The sequence below is a fragment of the Myotis davidii genome, unplaced genomic scaffold (genome assembly GCF_000327345.1).
Source record: "Myotis davidii unplaced genomic scaffold, ASM32734v1 scaffold44, whole genome shotgun sequence".
Classification (NCBI taxonomy): Eukaryota; Metazoa; Chordata; class Mammalia; order Chiroptera; family Vespertilionidae; genus Myotis; species Myotis davidii.
This window is the reverse complement of record NW_006299705.1, coordinates 968969-976894: the sequence shown is the minus strand read 5'-3', so window position 1 is coordinate 976894 and position 7926 is coordinate 968969. Positions and strand designations below refer to the sequence as shown.

Below are 7926 nucleotides of genomic sequence, written 5' to 3'. Positions count from 1 at the left end.
AGGGCCAGACCATTATAAATAGGGAAGCAGGTTGTTTACCACGACAGTAGAAGTGATTTTTTTCTGAAGATATGGGTAAACAACGCGATTTAACAGCCTTTGAACGTGGGATAAATATATATATATATATTCAGAAAATGGAAACATGTACCTTTAATGAAAATTTCAGCCAGCTTTTCAAATACTTCCCACTTAGGCACCAAGGATGTGTTCTAGTTCTTTTGACATAAAACACATTTAAGTGGCCCTCATTTATATATATATTTTTTTGTTAATCCTCACCTAAGGATATTTTTGCCGTTGATTTTTAGAGAGAGTGGACAGGAGGGGGAGAGACAGAGAGAGAGAAACATCAATTGATTGCCTCCTAAACATGCCTCCACCTAGACCAGGGATTGAGCCTGCAACCGAGGTATGTGCCCTTCACGGGAATCGAACCCGAGACTCTTCAATCTTCTGGCCGGCGCTCTAACCACTGAGCACACTAACTAGTTAATTTAAAGTAAACTAGATACATCAAACCCCCCAGCTGAAGGATCTGTGGTGTATGGAGCCAACATGCCCCGACGACCCGTGTTCAAGGATGGAGTAACTGAGTGCTGTACAGGTGCCTGCCAGCAGCGCCCATCACCATCCATTCTGCCCATCCCGCAACTGCTCAGGAGCTGGAGGGGAGAGCACTGCACCCGCGAGGGGTCGGAGGCCTCTCCAGAGAAGCCAGAATGCTTCCCCACCAGGGGGTGGTCTGCTGCTAGTAACCAAGGAAGATCTCAGGATTGAATAAAATGTTGCCGGATGTTCAGCACAAAAGCAACCCGCTAATGGCCTACAACCCCCAAGGCCCAGCACTTGTTCCTGTGGGCAAGATGCAGCCTGAACAGCATGGAGCCTCATCCTCATCTAAAATTTATAACACAATCGATCCCTTCAGCGTGTGTCCGCGGCTGGAGGAGACTTTCAGTGTGTTTAAGTGCTGGTGAGGCAGAACTAGTTTAGAGGAAGAGCAGCTGAAGGAGAGAAAGAGGATGATCCGCGGAGAGAGACTCCTGGAGAGGCAAGAAGCCGGAATCCAGAGAGCAAGCCCAGGATTGGTCATAAACGAGGGGGAAGGGCTGCTCCTCACCGCCTCGGGAGGGGAGAGGAAAGCACAGGCCCAGCCGCAATTGGTTGAGCAGGTTTCGTGGTGGAAGTAAAGGAGGTTGAGCCTGTTCACCGTCATATCCTATTCTGCACCTTAGGCAAGGGTTGTCTTATATCGCCTGAGGATTTTTGCAAGAGTAAAGCATTATGGAATTGGAGCTGGACCAGGGGAAAGAGAATAATGGTCAGAGGTCAGGGTTCTGAAAGCAGCAAGGTTGTACAACCGGAATCCCCTACATGCATATGGCATACTTTTGTTGTTTTCCTGAAGTTTTTGCTTTGGAGTGCTTAGGGCTCATCAGAAAAGCTGGCAGGCCTCCTGGGGATGTCATCTCATAGAGCGCCCAGAGAAAACAGGCCGGCAGGTTCTGGGGGCCCAGCCCCCAGCCCAGGAAAGTCTCTAGGGGCCATGGAGGAGCAAGCAGCTTCGGCCTGGGCAGGATGCCTGGTGCTCAGTCAGGAAAGATGCCAGGGGCAGCTGCTGCATAGCACATATTGTGAAAAACCCCGTCAGTGTGACTATGCGAATGATGCCCTTTCTCCATCGATGTAAAAGATAGTACACACCCAGTTGATTTCAAATGAGAGTTCCTTGCACTTGGGGTTTGTTTTTACAATGCTCCTGGCACAGAGCAGTCCCACAACAAAGACTCATTGAATGAATAAATAAACAACTGTCTACAGGACAAGAAAGTACCTATAGGGTGTAAATGGGAAAATATTTTGGAAATGACTAGAAATCCATTGAAGCAAATTATATGTCCTCTCAACCCTTAGGGATTAAAGCGTTAATTTTACATTTGAGTTAAGTCCTACCACCCATCCACTGTTAACGTTTTGTTTATATAGCCTTTCAGATATCTTTTGTGTGCATACATTCCTTTCTTCCTTCCACTTTACAGAAATGGAATCAAGCAGCACATCTTACCCTGTGAGCTGCTTTTTTTCTCTTAGCAATACCTGATAGATTTTCCCAATGTCAGTAGTTGCCATTTTAGTCCAATTCTAGGCGGTGATAGTGGATGCCACGGGTAGACATAAAATTGCCACACAAGGGAGTGTGGGATGCTGAGAGAAGGGGAGACCCTGGGAGACATCTGCACTTAAGGGGCAGGCAGAAGAGAGACCAGGAGAGGCTAGAAAGTAAGCCAAACTGGTGAGGGGAAAACATGGAGAAGTCAAAAGACAGAGGAAAGGGAGGAGAAAATGTTAAGGAGGAGGAAGAAGCCGACGGTTCAAATGCTGCTGAGGTTCAGGAAGTCGAGGACTGAGAGCTAGAATTTGGCTCAGCAAGAGGGGAGTTACTCACTTTATACTCTTCACTACCCCAGTTTCCTCATGTTACGAAATGAGAAAAGAGAGCCCTGTTCTGTCTGCCAGCTGGTCTGACCATTCCTTGGCCTAAAGTGATGGTGTAAAAAGTTTGTGTTTTGAGAGGGAATTGATTAGAATTGCATTTAGCTGCTTTTAACAGGACCCCAGACACAAAGTCTTGACCAAATGGTTATATTTTGCTCAGCTGAGAAGTTTTGAGGTGGGAAATCAAGGGCTGTGACAGCTGTTTAAGGAAGTCATCAAGGACCCACACACATTCTTTATGTGAGAAGTTTATCCTCATGGTTGCAAGGTGACTGCTCTGCCTCCAGCCATCATGTTCTCATACCAACGAAGAATAAGACAGAAAAAAGGTCGTGCAGATTCCCATATTATCCGAGTCTATCCATTTTCATCAGAAGCCCCACCCTATAGACTTCATTTAAATGTCATTGGCCAGAACCAGGCCACTCCCATGTATAGGAGAGTCTGAGGATATGAGTATTTTCACCTGAGCACATTGTCAGCCATTTCTTCTCACGAGTAAGAGGATGGATATTGGAGAAGCAACCAGCAATACCTTCCATGTGAGAAAGGTTAGGCCTGAACATAATAGCTTGCAGCCTTCTTAAATTTATTTTCTTTTTGAAAGACAAAAATATTAAAGCAATCCATTTGATTCTAATTCCAACAGGAAGTAAGTCCTGGGCCCGTTTTCCCCATAAAGTGGGCCAGTTAAAAGGATCAGTGTCAACTAAAGCTCTGTGTTCCAGCTCTCTCGGTTTTACTGACAGGGCCCTCATATTTTTTTAAATTAAATTCCACCTTGCAAAAATAGTTGGAAAAATCAAAGCACAGCAAGTTGCTAGGAGACCTGAGGGGTTTTATTGGGTGAGCGTTTTGGGGCCTGCGGGACTGAATTTCTCTCCCCTAACGACAGGCACACAGGAAACCTAATCTGAGGTTGTGTGGAGGTGGGCAGAGCTTCTGCTCGAGCAGAGGGAGACGCCCATCATCACGTTCTGCAGGAGGAGCTGCTGCCAGGCCTCAGAGGCGCAGAGAAAAGCCTAACTGGCCTGACTAGCGTGGCTCGGTGGTTGAGCATCTGTCATGGTTTGGTTTCCAGTCAAAGGCACATCCTTGATGTTTCTATCTCTCTCCCTTTCCCTTCCTCTCTGAAATAAAATATATATATTAGAGAGAGAGAGAGAGAGAGAGAGAGGAGCCAAACTGAAAGGTTTTACAACCTTTCTGCACTGAGCAATAACCCTGCTGGAGCAGTTCCATTTTCTCCAAGAATCTGCTGCCCTCGCCCTGTTATGGCTTTCTCTCCGGGGAGCTGGTCTCAGACAGCGTGCTGCTAGGAGAAAGGGTCTGCGAGAGGCAGCCGCAGTGTCTGAAGTGATCTGAGATGCCTGGATGGGTCTGCTTTTCCTTCAAGCCCCGGCTGTTCCCCTGCCCCGTCTCCCATCCACCTGGCAGAATAATCTCTTTGCTGCTAACTGGAGCACATGCCAGATGCAGTTCATCTAAGTGAGCAAGTGCTTTCCGGGACCCAGCTGATGAGAGGAGAGCTGAGTGGAGCGCGGGAGCCTGCCAGCCCCTGGCTGCTGGAAGGAAAGCCGTGTTATTTTAAGAGGACCGTGTGCCAGCCGTGGTCAGGCACCAGGAAGAGGCAGAGCCACTTGCTGAAGATGAGAGATGGCTCTGGGGAAATTCCACTCTGTAATTCATTTAAGCAGGATAAACAGAGCTCCTGCTCTGGAAGATTCGGCCCTGAGCGAAAGGCACTTGGAATCTAGGTTGGGAGCTCAGATGTCCATGTGAAACAGAAGAAAATCCCAGAGCCAGGCGACATGAGATGCAGCCACTCCGACCCCAAAAAAGCTGCGGAACCTGAGTAAGTGACTTCACTCTCTTGTCCTGGTTCCTCAGTCCGTGACTGCTGTGCTCTGCAGAGCCCTGAGGGCTGCAAAGGGTTTTAGAGTTTCCACAGATATTTGATTTAAATTGTATTAAAATATTTCCCCAGCTCTATAAAAAATAGACACAATCAAATATTACGTATGCTGAATTTTAACACACCAGAGACTGCCAGAGTGTTCATTATAATGCCATGTAAACACCTCTCTGTGAGAGAACCTCGGATAAAGCATGTCCCCAGGTTGCAAGGAAAGTTATCCTGAAAAAATGCACACTGTTCCCATGTGCAACTGCTTACCAGAATGACGATTTTTTTCTCAATATTTTGCAACCAACCATTTCAGAAATAAATTGGACATAGAGACAGACCTGACTGCTTTTATCCAGTGACTTCAGTTTGGGGGATGAAATAGGGTTATACTCATTGCTTACCCTACAATTTAACTTCAAAATGCATGTTTCACACTGGTAAGATACTGCTTGGCCTCATTTTCTAGGTGGGTGTTCTAATGTGGTTATTTTACTGAACAGTTTGGAAATTGTTAGTGCAGAACCTGCCCAAGAGCTTCAGCTATTGCTTTTGAAGTTTTGGTGACTGAGTGTCCTACCGTGGGTCAGGCAGCCAGCAAGACAGGATTCCACAGGGAACGGGCATCAGTGGGCAGAGGAGTTGGATGGAGATGGGCAGTTAATGAAACCTGGCGCCGATCAAGTGCTCACTAGATATTTTTTCAGTGTCAGAGCCGAGCCTTGGAAGGGGGTGGGGGTCAGTTCTCGACTGCTGGAGATTCAGGAACCCACATTTAGGCAAAGACAAGGACGTGGCATTGCCAGATAACGAGCACCTCAGACTGGTTCCTGCAAGTGGTTATGGCAGGGGCCCCAGTGGGAGAAAAGAACATAAACTTTGGGACTTTCAAAAGAAATCTCCCAGCCGACAAAGGCTGGTCTGTGATCCTTGCTGATGATTTCAGAAAGTTGTCTATCTAGGACCACGAGCAGAGAGCCTTGTCACCTGCTGCCAGGGCATTTGAGTCCCTTCCACCGGGAACTGGAAGGAGCAGGAATAAGCTCCTATCGCTGCCCCTTCAAACAGCTGTCCATTGAATCAGTGGTTCTCATACTGTGTAGGCATCACATGGAGAGCTTTTTAACACAGATTCCTGGGGCCCCAATTCAGTAGGTTTACCGTAAGGCCTGACAATTTTCATTTTTCGTAAGCTTCCAAGTGAGACTGCTTGTCCCCAAACAACACCGGGAAGCACTGACTTAAATATTGGTGGGACACGTCGTACATCCTCAGCACCATGCAGCGGGCACCGAAGACAAGAAGAGAAACTCCTTGATAGAATAAAAGGAAGAGGATACCTTCATGATCAGTGCGTAGAGAAACTTCCGATTAGGATCCATAGACGGAGGCGAGAAATCCCAGGACACAGACAAACAGGGCAGGTCCCAGCCTCTGACCTATATTCTACACAATCATCTACCCCAGAGACATAATGAAGATGAAAAGCAAAGCCAGGTCAAGAGCAAGCCCTTGTGCAGTGAGCGTGAAAAGCGAAGGAGAAACAGAAAGTGCTCGTACAGCGTTCCCGAAGTTGGGGCTAACAGGCTGTGGTTATCTAGCAGTGTGATGAGGCACTTTCTTGAAAGTTCCACTGGGAGGAAGAGTGTTCATGTGATGCCAAGTTGCAAACAGAGCTAGAATAATGTATTCACTGGCCTCTGACTCTCCATTTTCTTTACATGTCTCTTATTATTCCCACAGCGAACACCTTTCTTTGGCCAGAGACACCATGATGTCCCCTTGTCCCCATCGTTGGATTAGAAAGGTAGGCTACAACTTAGCAGGTCTCAAATAGCGGCCATCCTTCGATGTAGTGGCCACAGAAGTCAGGGTCCACGACTAACCTTTGCAAACACGGTGGTGACTGTAGCTCTATTTTCAAATTTGCTGTTCAGACCCCACACTAAACCCTTTGATGGAGACAAGCCGATGTCTCCAATTTGAGGTGTTGTGTGTTGTGGCTTCATTTGGGAAAATCGTATGACTCAGTTATATAAACTTATTTAAATGTTTTTCTTTCTTTCATAATTTAGCCACAAGCATTAATTAAAGCACCAGAGAATATGTATAAATCTTCATAACCAGCCAAAGCAAAAGGAAAAGCTATTAAGCATTTGGAACTTTAAAAATGCATTTCTTTTAAATGACTACATTGGAATTGAACATTTTTCTTTAGCAAAGTTAGATTCCAGAAAGAAAAACAAAAACTAAGACATAAACCAAATTGCTTTTAAGAATTATCCTGTGGCAAGGTTATTTATTTTACTTGGAAGAACCAACCGTGAATGTATTTGTGCTGAGTGATCCACATTTACATGTGGTAGAGATAGTGTTCAATGTTAAAAAGATATTACAAAAGCTTATTTTAAAGTCAGTGTTAAGAACTAAGAATATATTTTTCTCAGAGAAAAAATTGTTATTCACGGTAGAAAGTGTGCCAGGATGGGTGACACCAGGCTGCACAGCATCCGATGAGGTTGAATGTGGGGTAAAGGGTGCTGGACTGGGTGTTGGCGCCTGACCTTATGCACAGGGACTATGGGGAAAGGGGGCTGGACAGAGGAAGGAAACCCTCCCCAGCTTCCTCCTTGGCTGCCTGAGTGTAGTAAATGAGCTGTTTTATTTTTTCAAATGAATGTTTTTATTGAGCATTTTATGTGCCAGACATTATGCTGGGCCAAAGGATATAATGAATAAGACTGAAAGATCCCTGCCCTCAGGGAGTAGATATTAGAGTGGGAAGGATAGATGATTTAACAAAAAATTACAAGTGAGAGCTTCCAAAAATCATAGGAGTACCTAACTCAGACATGAGGGTTCAAGGAGGGCTTCCCAGAAGGAGTGACGTCTAACCTGAGACCTAGAGTTTGAATAACAGCCCAATGAAGGGGTCAGAGGGTGGAAGGGAAGAGGAACACTCTCCAAGCAGAGGACTCTGCATGGACAAAGTCCCCAGGACACAAGACATCGGGTTGGCGGAGGCGGGGAGGGAGGAGAGGAGAATGTGACGGGTTCCATTTTGGAGATGTTGATTGACGTGTCTGTGAGATATAATTTGTCCTGTAGACAGTTGGATGTGGGGCATGCAGCTCAGGAGGGTGGTCTGAATATGGGAGTCATCTGCCTGTGGATAGTGAGAGGGGACCAAGTTACCCAGGGAGACTAGGACCAAAGAAGCCACGGAAAAGAGTTGAAAAGCAGAGAGAGGTCACCAGAGTCAAGGGCTTTGGGGAGGTCACATAAGGCAAGAACTGAAGTTTCCATTGCATTTTGCCAGAATGTCACTGGTAATTTGGGCAAGATCAGTTTCATAGAAAGGGGGTGAGCAAAAGACAAAGGAAGGGTTGAGGAGGGAGTGGAAGGTGAGGACATGGAAAGTAAGGAGTGCAGGCAGCTCTTCCTGGAAGTCTAGGCTGAGAAAGGGCAAAGCTGGAGCAGGGCGTGGTTTAGGGAGAGTGTCTTATGTTTGTTAGATGGCA

The 7926-nt window shown here is 46.3% G+C and overlaps 1 long non-coding RNA gene across 3 annotated transcripts in view; it reads left to right on the top strand.

Annotated features, from left to right (window-relative positions):
* The first annotated feature begins 4141 nt into the window (after positions 1–4141).
* LOC102764506 overlaps positions 4142–7926 on the top strand; it is a 23189-nt gene continuing 19404 nt past the window's right edge. For all 3 annotated transcript variants that reach the window (XR_436275.2, XR_001515876.1, XR_001515877.1), the window contains exons 1-2: positions 4142–4354; positions 6149–6212. This is a non-coding gene — a long non-coding RNA (uncharacterized LOC102764506). The remainder of the gene's footprint in view (positions 4355–6148; positions 6213–7926) is intronic.